Source organism: Saccostrea echinata, unplaced genomic scaffold, assembly GCF_033153115.1.
Source record: "Saccostrea echinata isolate AGI-Se365-2 ecotype Australia unplaced genomic scaffold, CSIRO_AGI_Sech_v1 ptg000053l, whole genome shotgun sequence".
Classification (NCBI taxonomy): Eukaryota; Metazoa; Mollusca; class Bivalvia; order Ostreida; family Ostreidae; genus Saccostrea; species Saccostrea echinata.
Window position 1 is genome coordinate 2,704,747 of NW_026889802.1, and position 15,852 is coordinate 2,720,598.

Sequence of the window (15,852 nt, forward strand, 5' to 3'; positions counted from 1 at the left end):
GAAAATACTTTATATTGCATAGATAAAATGGCTTTGATTCAACCTATTATGTATTTATTAATGTAAAATAACGCCTTTCCATTTTTGGATATAAAGCCTTTTCAAAAAAGCCGGTAGTACGAGTGCGAGGGGGGAGGGGGGGGACTTAAAAAGTTGTTACAATAAAGATTCTGACACTTTCAGACAAAAAAAAAAATGTTTGAAAAAACTTACCATACCTAGAGTTTATGTATATAGGTGTGTTACGATTTTCAGAAACATGGTTTTCTTGTCTGAAAGTGTCAGAATCTTTATTGTAAGAACTTTTCAAGTGTATTTAAAGTAGATTCAAAATTTTAATAGTTCATTTTACATTTAACAATCCGGGAGACAAGCCCCTATGATAGCAGCCACCGTAGCTATAGCTTAAATGACTCAAAAAACATTTTTTTTAATGAAGGCTTTACCAGCTTTTCTCACGGAACCCTCCCATTTTAAAGAATCTGGATCAGCAAAACGCGAAATGAAAATGTACAAGTTAACTAAACCTTTAATGTCAATTAAAATAGTCGCTTGTATTTTAGTTAAGTGATGATGTTTTTTAACATCTGAAAAAGCATAGACCTTTGGTATGGTAAAAGAACATTCTGTTTTTTTTATTTATCTTCTAGACATAGTAGTGCATCACGAGATGAGCATTTGCTGCGAGACATATCTGACGGAAATTACCGATTGGCTCCAAAGAGAGTGCGAGTCCAAACGAAAAATTTTCAGATTTTTAATTAGTGATTTGGAATCATTATATTTGAAGGTATGTTGTAATTTTAGTTACATTTATCAGTTAATGTTGTTGTGATCTACAAATTAGCTTGAGACATTGCATCGTTATATTGCAAATGCAGGACGGAAAATGACATCTGTAACGTTAGACGTTGTTACAGGCGCAGCAAAATATCGTGAAGGGAATTTAATATTTTGTGATTAAGTCATGTCATCCAAGAATATTTTCTCTATGGCAAGTGTGAAAAATGACTTCCAATTCTATTTATACATGGGAAATTATCAATTGATAGAACTTGTGTAGAGAGGTGTCACTCCACCCATGCATTTGCTGGTCTACTTGCATGTTTAAATTTATATCAAGTGTTCCTTAATGGTTGGAAATACAATGCAGAATTTTGAGTAATTCTTAGTTAACCTTTTCACTCAATGAATTATGCACTGAAATCCACTTATTTTTTAAGTACATCATGAAATAGTGGTATGTATTTGCACTACACACTGACTCATACATTCCTCATATTGCATAAGAAATAGGCACCACAATGTGATGTTTAAATAATATTAGTGCTGTTATAACAAATGTTTTCTGCATTTTTGCAGTCAAAAAGAATTTCCCATAACTACTCATTTCATTAGTATTATTTTGATTAATCACACACACCTCAAATTATTTAGAAATTAGTGTATACATTTAACAGTATCAGGTTCGTTCACCCTATCTACCTGTTCGCATGAGTCCTTTCGCGCAGGGTCCGTTCGCCATTATTCTTGTTCGCCCTATATCTCGTTCGCCCTGTTTCTCGTTCGCCATATTATATATATAGTATATAGTAAATATCAACATTTATTATTATTAATTTTATTCAATATTTTACGACTTAGTGTTGTTTTTTTTTTCAAATGTTGCTACAGTATTTTTTTAATTTACCATAATCTTAATTAAATAATTCAAATTTGATATTTTATGCTCTTTACATGCTTAATTGATTTAATTGTACTTAATAATGTCACTGTAATTTAGGGGATCATACAATCTGCGTTATGTTTTGAAAACAATTAAAGGACTGAGACGTTAATTTCTGTTGGTCTGCTGGGTCTTTGATAGTACAGGTATTTATAGTGTGACCACATGCATACGACTGTTGTCTCCCGTGTGCAATTTATGTACCAATGTACATATAATTTATTTAAAAAATCCATTGGTTCATTATTCAACTTTCTGCAATATAAATAAGGTGAATGGACCCTGTGTGAAAAGTTTTAGCATGTTTAGGGCGATTGAACTCTGGGCGAACGGGAATTAGGGTGAACGGCGTCAAGGGCTAACAAGTTTTAGGGCGAACGAACATACAACCACATTTAACATATAATAAGTAGTAATAAATACACCCCATTGACCTTGGCCTTGATATTTGACATTGAAAGTTAATAAAAAAAAAAACTTCATCATTGTTTAGTATGATCCACTCCTATCATCTTGTTAAAATCAAGATAAATAAGATGTTACAGTCAGATTGAAATAGAAAAACGTGTACCACTATTGGATTTGAAGTTGGCTTTGACATTTGACTCAATGGTTTTGACAATTATTCTTGTCAAGGACAGCCTCTAATATGATAGATTGATAGATCAGGATGTTGTAATTCACATGCTACCATTGGGGTTACGTAGGCCTGGAGCATGTGATTGGTACTAAATTAGGCATATTCGTGTTATATATGACTTGTTCATGCAGATCATCATCTGTTTTCACACATGTATATGTTAATCAGGATGAGATGTGGTTTGAACACTCCCATTGGAAGTGATCTTGATATTTGACTTAAACTGGCAATTACACATATTTCTTGAGGATGTGAATGAATTATCATTTTCATTTATCTTGGCCTTGAGATGTGACCATATTATTAGTGAATTAAAGACATTTACTTCTTTGTATATTGTCTATTTTGATTACTGTATAGGGGATTAATTTCATGGGTTGTAATTTTCACGTTTTTCTCTCCTCGAACACGATCGCGGTTTGTTGAATTCGCGAAATCGGTATATAATAAAAGTTACCTCCCTTGTCTTTATCCGTGTAATCCATAGTATACCTAGAACGACATTAATCAGCGTTCACGAACAACAGGGTAGGTTTATATAAAATGATTAGATTTAGTAGTTAATTGGTGATTAATAAAAACAAGTGCTGTTATTAAGTTTTTTTTTACTATAAACGTCAAATGAATTTCCTATATGCTTTTACGATGAGTGCATATGTACACATCTTTCCGAAGGTATAGCACATCGCAGCAAAAAAAAAAAAAACACTGGACGCTAATAAAAGTATTAATGTATATACATAATAATATCCTTCCATATCTTCAGCAAGGTCGATAGTTATTCGAATGGTATTTTTTTTAAACCAAAATTTCCATAAAAACTAATACGCATAATGCTAATGTAGGTAACAAATACAGGTGGTAACGTTACGCACGGGTAATCAAAACCAATGACCCATGTGTTTTGATTGATGCAGCATGTATATATTAAAACGGCTTTTTAACAATAAATACAGGTTATTAGCTGCTTATTTAAATTAAAGTAAAGCGTGATAATTAAGATAATTGAATGACAAGTACTACTCGTAATTACTGAAATGACCATGTATTGTACGTATATATACCTATCTTAGTCTATTCTCAAATTTCCAAATAAAACATTGAGGTTTAATATTTAAAACTTATTCACTGTTTCTTGAATTCACGGATTGATTAACACCGTGAATATAGCGAATATTAACACCGCGAGTTATTTTCCCCCTATACAGTATCACATTTTAATTTAAAGTAATTGAAAGTCAGTTGGATGTCTTCAATAAATATATCAAAGTTTATCCAAGCCTTAACCTTTGTCCTAGATATTGGTAATTGATAGACATACCATGCTGACAAAAACCAGCTTATTTTAAGTGGCTACTGTATTTGTGAGTCCCAAGTAGCTAGCTTATATAATGATTAATTTGAGCCTCATATTAACAAACAGTACTGGAAAACTGGTTCTGACAAATTTTTGAGACTGAGAGGTTCTTACTAACTTCACACCCCCTCCCTCCCCCCCCCCCATACACACAAGCGAAAGTAGTTCATTGTAACCACATTTGTGGGTAACCTGTCATATCTGTCATCTTCAAGTTCCTTTTATAGATAAATTAAGTTGTAACTTAATGAATAGCAAGTTTTATGTTGACTTTGTCCTTATCTTTGACATTTTATTTTTAGTCCACTACCGGTGAAACTGGAGGGGACTATAGGTTTCCTCTGAGTCTGTCCATCCATCTGTCTGTCTGTCCATCTGTCTAGCTGTCCCTCTGTCTGTCTGTCAGTCTGTCCCACTTGGTTTTCCGCATTTTTTTTCTAAAGGCTTCAGTGATTCATTTTGAAAATGGTTATCATGGGTCCAAAGGACCCCTCTTAATGACAACAATGAGTCCCGTGCCAAAATCAATGCGTCCAAATCCAAGGGTATTGTGTATTAGATGTTACAGAGGAAATTCTGGTGAAATGAAAAGGGTAGGCCTATTGCACGAAAGTGCAAATGTTTTATTGTAGCTGTCACTAGCTGTGAGTGATTTATACTTTTACTATCAATTGTCCAAGTAAGAGTAAATGATTTTGTGTCATAAAAATAATACATTGTCCACTGTGCACTTTGGTTCTATTTTTAGATTGTACATATGATCTCACACATTGTATCAGTCATAAAATGCACAAAAGCAGAATGAAGTTAAAAAAGGTTAAGAAATGACAAATAGTCAGAAATAAAAATGATTAAATTTTATACTTCTTAGCTTGTAAGGAAAAAACGAAAAGAAAAAAAAAACAATGATACAGGTTACAGCTTAAATACAAAGGTATAGTGTTCACTTCAGAAATGTTCCACGGTATCTAGACATAATCAGTGATAATCAAATTATGATATCTAACTCTCAAATGTTTTCTGATAATTGCTTTTAACTGCTGCTGTGAAATCTGACCAGTTGTTGGCAACCTTATACCTGTTAAGATCATTCATGCATATCACTTAGCACGTGGATATGATGCAATTGGTCAAGTTTTGAATCAGATTATAACAATATAATTTAAAATATTACATGTCCTTCTATAAATTTACTGTGTCCATTGGGATGCACATTTATTGAAATAATGCGTCCTGGGCAAAATTTGTGCGTAATTTACAAGTGTGCATTTCGTTCCGCTCCAATGATTTTTGACAGAATTAAGACCTTTTAAATTTTTCAGGGTTTTCCGCAATTTTTTTTCTAAATGCTTGAATATATTGAGCTGATTTTTGGCATGTGACTTTACCTTGATGAGTTATAGATCAAGTTCACATTTTGATCTGCTTCATTGATTTTTGATGGAATTGTGGCATTTTCAATTTTTAACGGGAACCAGATTACACTTGCCGTTAGGGGACTAGTATAGATGGTTTTCCATCAAGGTGATTTAAGCAAGAGTTGTTTCCCATGGCCGCCATATTGTAGGTCAATATCCCCATATCCCTTCATTATTCAACCAAGTTCAGTTTGTTATACTGGGCACTGAGGTGAGGACAACACTGTTTTTCTTATGAATATATGTTTGTTAATGCTACTTTTAATTCATAATTTCAATATTGTAAATATTTTTTACCATATATTTTTGGCATGCATTTTTAAAATTGGTTGCTCAAAGAGGAAAATTCACTACTTTGACCTACAAGATGGTGGCCAAGGGGAATAACTCTGAGGAAAAATATGTCATAGGAAAACCATCTATTGCTAATGCAATACTCTCAGAATGCTTGTTTATTTACTGAACTTTTATTTACTGAACTAGTAAATAGATTGCAGAGGTATGCTTCTGTTTCAGTTCTTACTTTACTGGACAAACTGGTCAAACCAACAAGGATTTCTTTGTATAAATATATTGAAAGTACAATATATATATATATATATATATATATATATATATATATATATATATATATATATATATATATATATATATATATATATATATATATATATATACAATATATTATACAATTATATATATTATGAAAGTACAATTATTACAAGTACAAGTGCTACTTTTATCTTCCTTTGTTTTAAGTACAAACCAGTAGAACTACAGTCTCATCAGAGACTTCTGGTTTGCTAATAAGCATGTGATTCTTTCCATTGATAAGGTTATTTTAAACTGTAGGCTAAATTAATTCATGGCATTTTCTTTTCTTTGACATTTTGTTGACTCATTTAAGATGATAACATTTTTATATACTTCTAAGTTCTTTCCAGTTCATATTTCAATTTTTTATGATCTAGTCCTTCCGCTAGCACTTCATATTATAACAATTTTCCACTGATGTATCTATATATATATATATATATATATATATAAAAAATATCAGAAGTACAGGAGGTGAAAGTCTGTTGAAAAACTATGTGCAGTAAGATGCATTAAATTGCTAGTATACGAGGGTTGTTAGAAAAGTTCGTGGACAAGTTCTATAGTAAGCGCGCTATTTATATGAAACCAGTAAAGCTCTGCAGATAAAAAGTATACATATTTCCAATAAATATGCAAAAATTTGGTGTTTTCTGAGGATCTTTAAAAATTATACAGGTATGTTATTTAAATAAAGCATGCTTCTTGGAGCTTATTACTTTTTCGCACATTTACATCACATAGAAATTTTTGTGAAATTGAAAATTGCAATGTTGTAGTGCATGAAGATTTATGAAATTCCACATGTTGCTACAATATTCATGAAACATTTGAATTAAATTGGAGGGGATTTGACTGTTTTATTGCTAATTATAGATGTTCAATGCGTAAAAACAAAGTCAAGAATAGCAACTTCATTTAACGTCTTGGAGCTCCGATCTATTAAAAAATTATGTCTACAGACAGGAAAATGTCTGAAAGAGACTAGAATGTTTTTTGGATGCTGCTGGGGACTTCCTACACATATCTAGAACCAAAGTGTTCAAATGGTAGTGGCTTTGTAAGAATGGAAGGATTGACATTTTTGATCAACTTCTGCGATACCCCAATACCCCGCTTATCGCATAGATGTTGCGCTTATGGATTTTGCATTGTTTCCATACCTGATCACTTAACTGCGTAGACATGGATTTTAAGATCTCACTAAATATCCGATACGCCACAAGACATTTTAGAAAAATGTAACATGTCTTGCTATAGTTAATATGCATTTTTAAATAGGAAAAGACATGAAAAGTCTATAGAACTGAAAGAAATTTAAACCTGTGAAAAAGCTTAACAGGTCTGGAATCAGGTTGTCACGACACCAAACGTCAAGTGATTGCTTTGTGAATCCTATTGCCGCACAGTAAAAATCATTGTATTTTTTTCAAAAATATAATAAATGGACCTGATCTTTTACATATGTCATTCTTCAAAGTACGCAATAAATTTTCCGTAAATCAATGTGTCCGTAAACTTTTCTAACAACCCTCGTATATATCCTTAGGACATATTATTTTCATATGACAATGAATGCAAGGCATACTAGTTTAAGTTCAGTTGAAAATAGATTGAAGTGAATAACATATCATTTGGCCATTTGTAGGTAATAGCCATCTCCTTCCCTTCTGAGTTATTAATAGTAACCGAGAAATAGCATAAAGAAGCTGTTAATATTCTTATAATTGCATTCATTAGTTTCTGTTTAGAGAGGTGACATGTACCTGATGTTTACCTGTATCTCACATGTCAATTAGAGACGTGTCTACAATGACAGTCAATACTTAGTATTGCAATGACCTCATGGTTATCTATCTTACTACCGCTCTTCTGTGGTGAAGTCAAGGAATCTCTAAATTCATGCAAGATTTCTGGGGCATAAATAGGATTTTTTGATATTTTCATGAGTGCAAAGCATATACATATCACTTTTATTAGCTCACCTGAGCTGAAAGCTCAAGTGAGCTTTTCTGATCACCCGTTGTCCGTCGTCCGTCCGTCCGTCTGTAAACTTTTCACATTTTCAACTTCTTCTCAAGAACCACTGGGCCAATTGTAACCAAACTTGGTACAAAGCATCCTTGGGTGAAGGGGAGTATAAATTGTTGAAATGAAGGGCCAAGTCCCCTTCAAAAGGGAAATAATCAAGAAAATACAAAAATTGGGTGGGGTCATTAAAAAATCTTCTTCTCAAGAACCATTGGGCCAGAAAAGCTGAAACTTATGTGGAAGCATCCTGGGATAGTGTAGATTCTAAATTGTTCAAATCATGGCCCCCCGAGGATAGGGCGGGGCCACAATAGGGAATCCAAGTTTTACATTGAAATATGTAGTAAAAATCTTTAAAAATCTTCTTCTCAAGAACTACTGTGCCAGAAAAGGTGAAACTTATGTGGAAGCATCCTTGGGTAGTGTAGATTTTAAATTGTTCAAATCATGACCCCCGGGGGTAAGGCGGGGCCACAATAGGGAATCCAAGTTTTACATTGAAATATGTAATAATTATCTTTAAAAATCTTCATCTCAAGAACCACTTAGCCAGAAAGGCTGAAACTTATGTGGAAGCATTCTGGGTTAGTGTAGATTCTAAATTGTTCAAATCATGACCCCGGGGGGTAGGGCGGGGCCACAATAGGGAATCCAAGTTTTACCTTGAAATATGTAATAAAAATCTTTAAAAATCTTCTTCTCAAGAACCACTTAGCCAGAAAGGCTGAAACTTATGTGGAAGCATCCTTGGGTAGTGTAGATTTTAAATTGTTCAAATCATGACCCCCAGGGGTAGGGCGGGGCCACAATAGGGAATCCAAGTTTAACATTGAAATATATAGTAAAAATCTTTAAAAATCTTCTTCTCAAGAACCAATGAGCCAGAAAAGGTGAAACTTATGTGGAAGCATTCTGGGTTAGTGTAGATTCTAAATTGTTCAAATCATGACCCCGGGGGGTAGGGCGGGGCCACAATAGGGAATCCAAGTTTTACCTTGAAATATGTAATAAAAATCTTTAAAAATCTTCTTCTCAAGAACCACTTAGCCAGAAAGGCTGAAACTTATGTGGAAGCATCCGTGGGTTAGTGTAGATTCTAAATTGTTCAAATCATGACCCCCAGGGGTAGGGCGGGGGGCCACAATAGGGAATCCAAGTTTTACATTGAAATATGTAATAAAGATCTTTATAAATCTTCTTCTCAAGAACCACTTAGCCAGAAAAGGTGAAACTTATGCGGAAGCATCCTTAGATAGTGTAGATTCTAAATTGTTCAAATCATGACCCCGGGGGGGGGGGGGGGGGGGGTAGGGCGGGGCCACAATAGGGAATCCAAGTTTTACATTGAAATATGTAATAAAGATCTTTAAAAATCTTCTTCTCAAGAACCACTTAGCCAGAAAAGGTGAAACTTATGTGGAAGCATTCTGGGTTAGTGTAGATTCTAAATTGTTCAAATCATGACCCCGGGGGGTAGGGCGGGGCCACAATAGGGAATCCAAGTTTTACATTGAAATATGTAATAAAGATCTTTAAAAATCTTCTTCTCAAGAACCACTTAGCCAGAAAGGCTGAAACTTATGTGGAAGCATTCTGGGTTAGTGTAGATTCTAAATTGTTCAAATCATGGCCCCCGAGGATAGGGCGGGGCCACAATAGGGAATCCAAGTTTTACATTGAAATATGTAGTAAAAATCTTTAAAAATCTTCTTCTCAAGAACTACTGTGCCAGAAAAAGTGAAACTTATGTGGAAGCATCCTTGGGTAGTGTAGATTCTAAATTGTTCAAATCATGACCCCCGGGGGTAGGGCGGGGCCACAATAGGGAATCCAAGTTTTACATTGAAATATGTAATAAAGATCTTTAAAAATCTTCTTCTCAAGAACCACTTAGCCAGAAAAGGTGAAACTTATGTGGAAGCATTCTGGGTTAGTGTAGATTCTAAATTGTTCAAATCATGACCCCGGGGGGTAGGGCGGGGCCACAATAGGGAATCCAAGTTTTACCTTGAAATATGTAATAAAAATCTTTAAAAATCTTCTTCTCAAGAACCACTTAGCCAGAAAAGGTGAAACTTATGTGGAAGCATCCTTAGATAGTGTAGATTCTAAATTGTTCAAATCATGACCCCCGGGGGGGGGGGGGGGGTAGGGCGGGGCCACAATAGGGAATCCAAGTTTTACATTGAAATATGTAGTAAAAATCTTTAAAAATCTTCTTCTCAAGAACTACTGTGCCAGAAAAAGTGAAACTTATGTGGAAGCATCCTTGGGTAGTGTAGATTCTAAATTGTTCAAATCATGACCCCCGGGGGTAGGGCGGGGCCACAATAGGGAATCCAAGTTTTACCTTGAAATATGTAATAAAAATCTTTAAAAATCTTCTTCTCAAGAACCACTTAGCCAGAAAGGCTGAAACTTATGTGGAAGCATCCTTGGGTAGTGTAGATTTTAAATTGTTCAAATCATGACCCCCAGGGGTAGGGCGGGGCCACAATAGGGAATCCAAGTTTAACATTGAAATATATAGTAAAAATCTTTAAAAATCTTCTTCTCAAGAACCAATGAGCCAGAAAAGGTGAAACTTATGTGGAAGCATCCTTAGATAGTGTAGATTCTAAATTGTTCAAATCATGACCCCCGGGGGGGGGGGGGGGGGGGGGGTAGGGCGGGGCCACAATAGGGAATCCAAGTTTTACATTGAAATATGTAGTAAAAATCTTTAAAAATCTTCTTCTCAAGAACTACTGTGCCAGAAAAAGTGAAACTTATGTGGAAGCATCCTTGGGTAGTGTAGATTCTAAATTGTTCAAATCATGACCCCCGGGGGTAGGGCGGGGCCACAATAGGGAATCCAAGTTTTACATTGAAATATGTAGTAAAAATCTTTAAAAATCTTCTTCTCAAGAACTACTGTGCCAGAAAAGGTGAAACTTATGTGGAAGCATCCTTGGGTAGTGTAGATTCTAAATTGTTCAAATCATGACCCCCGGGGGTAGGGCGGGGCCACAATAGGGAATCCAAGTTTTACATTGAAATATGTAATAAAGATCTTTAAAAATCTTCTTCTCAAGAACCACTTAGCCAGAAAAGGTGAAACTTATGTGGAAGCATTCTGGGTTAGTGTAGATTCTAAATTGTTCAAATCATGACCCCGGGGGGTAGGGCGGGGCCACAATAAGTACTACAAGGGGGTGAAATCAGGTGAAAAACAGCAAGGCCAAAGTTTCTCAGGTGCGCGTTGTGGCCCATGGGCCTCTTGTTCAATAAATAAATCACATATTTCACTCTTGAAAATGTAATAACATTGTTTATGCTTGTGACAATCAAATGAAACTGCCAATTTCTTCCCAAGTATGTTGCTAAAATCCATTGAATATCCTCTATTTATGCTAGTGACATTTGAATGATTCGAACAATCAGTATGGAGAAAGTACATGTACAATGTATTGTTGAGGGTTGATATCAAATAGTAGGTTGTCTAATTAGGAATATTTAGAGAAAATAACTAAAACAAAAATTGGACAAGTCCCCATTGGTGCCCTGCAGTCAGTCTGTTCTGAACTGTTCAGTTGTTTAGTCCCAGTCTATTCCTCTCTTGTTAGCATTATACTAAGCCTTACCATGTGATTTTCAGATTATTATGTGTATTGGTTAAAACCATGTAGTTTATTTGTAACAATGTAAACTTGAATGGTATATTTTTTTTCTATGATTTAAAGTTAACTTCCTTGTGGTCGTTTTACAATGAACTGCTAAGTGTAAACAAAGAATGAGCTGCTAAGTGTAAACAAAAAAGACGGTCCCTGAAACTTCACAAATGAATAACTGAACATATGAATAAACATTCCTCCACAGGATATAAAGTATACTCTTGCGAGCATGTAAACTCATTAAAACAGCAGCCTTTTCATTTAAAAGTAAATTATTGGCTGTGGTCCAGCGTACATATGTCTCAAATCCACTGCTACAGAAATTGTTATGTCCAACATAACAATCTTTGCTGATAGTTTTCTGTTGAGCTATTTTTGTTCAGTTAGTTTACAAGTACTTCTGATTTATTCTTTCTTCATCAGTGTTGCATAGGCCCAGTCCAATAAGTGGGTCATGATTGGACTTTGAGTAAAGTTGTAAAACCTATCTAATATTTGATTAAATTGATTTAAGAATGTAAATTTATTATCACCCATCTGATAGCCACCTAAAATGAAAATGTGGTTGAAGTTTTATTAGATCAGATAATGTTATAAATTTTTAACATATGATTTCTCAGAGACTGCAGAAAGTCTAGCAGTTGTGTATTGCACACAATAGATCTAGGTTTTCCTGATCTTGGCATAAAGTTACTGAAATAGAAGCAGTATATTATAAAGCAGCAAATAGAAATACCATCAATATATCTATGTGCTCTCCAATGACTACCTCCAGGGAAGGGTAGTGTTATACTCTACTGGAACACAGGTACCTTCACAGAGAAGTGTTGTAGGTGATAGAATATCAGTCTCCTACTTATGTAACTGACTTTGTTATTTTTTTTTTATCAGATATATCCAGGAATCATACAGAATCATTTGAATTAGCTGAATGTTGAAACTACGTATTTTGTCCTGTCGTTCGCTCAAACAGCCGTAGAAAAGCAACACACACTGGAGACTGCAGCAAGGTAAGAGTTCTCTTCTCTTGTATTTACAACTGGGAATTTGCTTCATACAATGGAACAGATTGATTTTGTGATTTAACAATCTTTTAACAATTCCATGCGTATCAAAATTTTGATAGTATATTTAATATTTTGCTAATATTATCACTTTGTCTGAAAGAATCACCGACAATATTGCACTGTGATTTTTTTTTACTGTCTCATTAAATATGATGTAATTTTTGAAAAGTATTTAGATTATTGGTAAATATAAAACAAAATAAATTTCATCAGTGATAATATAGTCCCATGACTAAAGTTTCAAGTGGAAAGCTTCAATAGAATATTTAAGAAGAATTAAAATGGGTTTTTTTTTATGATTTTAGTTGATTTTTAGGACCATTTTGTAATATAGAGTTAAAAAAAAACTTTTTAAAAAATTTAGATCTATTAAGGAATTGTCCACAGTTTTTCATTGTTAAACTTTGGTGAATTTAAATTGATGAATTAATTGATTTTTACTTAAAATAACCAATTCATCAGCCCACAACTAATATTTACTGCTTATTGGAACCCCTTTCTGTGGGCACCTTACAGTGATCAATCGGGGGCTCTGCCTGTCCATCAAATACAACTCTTCCAGAGTATATTTTCTTTCCCCTTGACCCAACCTGGCTCTTTCTTCACTCATACAGTACCCTTGGGTTAAAAGTTATGCAGTAAAGGTTTTATATAAAAGTTCAAGGTCAAAATAAGCCCCATTGTAAAATTCTTGTTTGGAGCATATTTTCTTTACCCAATGGCCCAATACAGCTTATTCTTCACCAATAGAGTGTCTTTGGATAAGGGGTTTGCAGTGAACTTGAACATATTTTTAGGTCAGAGGTCACAGTCAAAGTAAAATCCTTGTCTGGACTATACCCTTGGACCAGTTTGGCTCATATTCCATAGTGGTCTTGGTCTAAATTTCCATGTCAATGTCAAAATAAGTCTCTATATAGACCATATTTCTTTTCTCTTGGCCCAATCTGGCTAAAATTTCGTTAAAGAGTGCCCTTGGATAAAGTGAGTGCAGTGTCCTTGAGCCAATTTTTAAAGTCAGAGGTGAAGGTTAAAGCAGATTTCATTGTAAAGTCATCTGGAGTATGATTTCTGTCTTTAGACAAGTTGGACACACACTTCATCCACATAAACTAAATGAAATTCTTTTCCTTTGACCTAAATGAAAAATTTTCTGAGTATTTTTAAGTTTTCCAAAAGTTCCCTTTACCCTTATGTCCTCAAACATAAAATATAAAAGTTAGCTTCTTGTGATAATTATTATCTCATTATGTAATTCTAATCTATTGTTATTTTTTGGGGTAGTGTTGGGTGTCCTTCTTCCAGTTTAGTTGCATTAAAGCAAAAATTTTAAGCAATTTCTTAAAAATATGGCATATTGATAACGATCTTCATGTAAACATTATTATTTTTCACAGTGTACTCTTATATTACTTAGACTTTTGCTTATTTTAGATTTTGCAGTATATATTTGTTAATAACTCAGCAACCACTGGTGTACTTTTGTTGAATGTAAGTGAATTGGGTAGAATCACCAGGAATGGTTAATTGACTTTTTCTGGAAAATATATTATGATAAGAATAAAAGATATGTAATTCATGGAGACTTTAATAGTCCAATAATATGAAGTATAAAAATTTGATCGATATCAAAACAATTAAATTTAGGTAGAGTACAAAAGAAAAATGTACATAAAAACTTACATTTTTCTCATTATATATTAAACCTATGGAAATTTACTGCAAATTTACTCATTTCAATTTAATTATTTTTCAAATGTGGTTTTGTGAAATTAACATAAAGATTATACCAGTATGACACTTTTCTGAATGAAAGGAACTACTCAAGTTGTTTTCTCTCCTTAGTATCAGAAAATTGTGTAGTAGAATGTCCTTAGTATCGAAAGATTATGTTAGAATGTCTTTAGTATCAGAAAAATGTGTGTTAGAATGTCATTAGTATCAGATAAGGCCTAGGTTGTCCTGTCAGTTATAGTACAGAGTCTTCTAGGTAAATGGTCCATCAGTCAGCCAGGAATCTATTGTAGCACTACCAGTACATTCTGTATGCTGCATTATATACTGATGTGTCATTCAATGGTATGCTCTGCAGTGCATCACTTCTTGAAGGGCCCCTGTACTGATTTGATTGCAGTCTGATTGTTAGAGGAAAACACAAATATCTTCAAGAAAATGACATAAGGTGATGGCTTGAGCAAGTTCCCTTTGTCATTTTGTAGATAATGCTTTGATTTGAATGTTAACACTAATTAATATTACCAAGTGTCTGTCAGAATGTTAACACTAATTAATATTACCAAGTGTCTGTCAGACTTACACATGTATGTAGGACTTCCCAGCAGTAATGTTTAGTAGGGCCCTCAGTAGTAATTCTATGAAGGAAAACCATATAGTAATTTTACTAAGGACCACTTTTAGTTACCGGTATGTTATGTAGGACCATCATCAGTAATGTTCAATAGGATCACTAGCAGAAATGCTATGTAGGACTGTCATCAGGAATGTTTATATGTAGGATCACTGCATGCAACATTATGTAGGATCACATCCTGTAGTGTTAGGTCTAAAAAAAATTGTTTGTTTCCTGTAACCTGACCGACCCATTCAAATTACCCCCAGGTGGATTTTTTGTGTCTGATCAGTCAGCTGATTCAATTTATACAAAAATGTTAATTGTAGCTTTATTTGAGGTATAAATATGTCAAAATAGTCAACATTAACTTTAAATATAAAGACATCATTTTTTAACATCAAGCATTTCCCCCACAACTATTTGAAGTTCATTTTCTGCCGCTAGATGGCCATGTTGGGTGTCCGCTGTAAATATCACACCTGGTTAATTCAGTCCGGGGATGTTTGACCCCTTTCATAAGCAAAAAAAAAAAAAAATCCCGACCTACCGACCCTTGATTTTTTGGGAATGTTACAGGAAACAAACATAATTTTTTTTTAGGCCTTATGTAGGAACACCACCAGTAAAGTAATGTAGGATTACCCCCATTATAGTTATGTGAGAAAACCTACTGAAATATTATGTAGGATCACCTCCTGAAATATTATGTAGAATTACCACCTATAATGTTATGCAGGATTACCAATTGTAATATTATGTAGGATTACCATCTGTAATGTTATGTAGGATCACCACATGTAATGATATCTAGGATCACTGCTTTAAATATTATGTAAGATCAACTCCTGTAAATATAGGATCACCATTTGTAATGTAATGTAGAATTGTCACCTGTAATGGTATGTAGGATCACTACCTGTAATGTTATGAAGGATCATCTGTTATGTTATGTAGGCTCACACCTTGTAATGTAATGTAGGATCACCACCTGTAATGCTAAATAGGATCACCAT

The 15,852-nt window shown here is 34.1% G+C and overlaps 1 protein-coding gene across 2 annotated transcripts in view; it reads left to right on the top strand.

The window, feature by feature from the left end:
• Window positions 1-672: 672 nt before the first annotated feature.
• Window positions 673-15,852, top strand: part of LOC133204454 (protein FAM13B-like) — a 38,245-nt gene continuing 23,065 nt past the window's right edge. Inside the window, exons 1-2 of one of the 2 annotated variants that reach the window (XM_061340185.1) lie at window positions 673-790; window positions 12,311-12,429. The gene's annotated coding sequence lies outside the window, so the exon portion shown is untranslated. The remainder of the gene's footprint in view (window positions 791-12,310; window positions 12,430-15,852) is intronic. The other variant, XM_061340186.1, reaches the window with a different exon arrangement.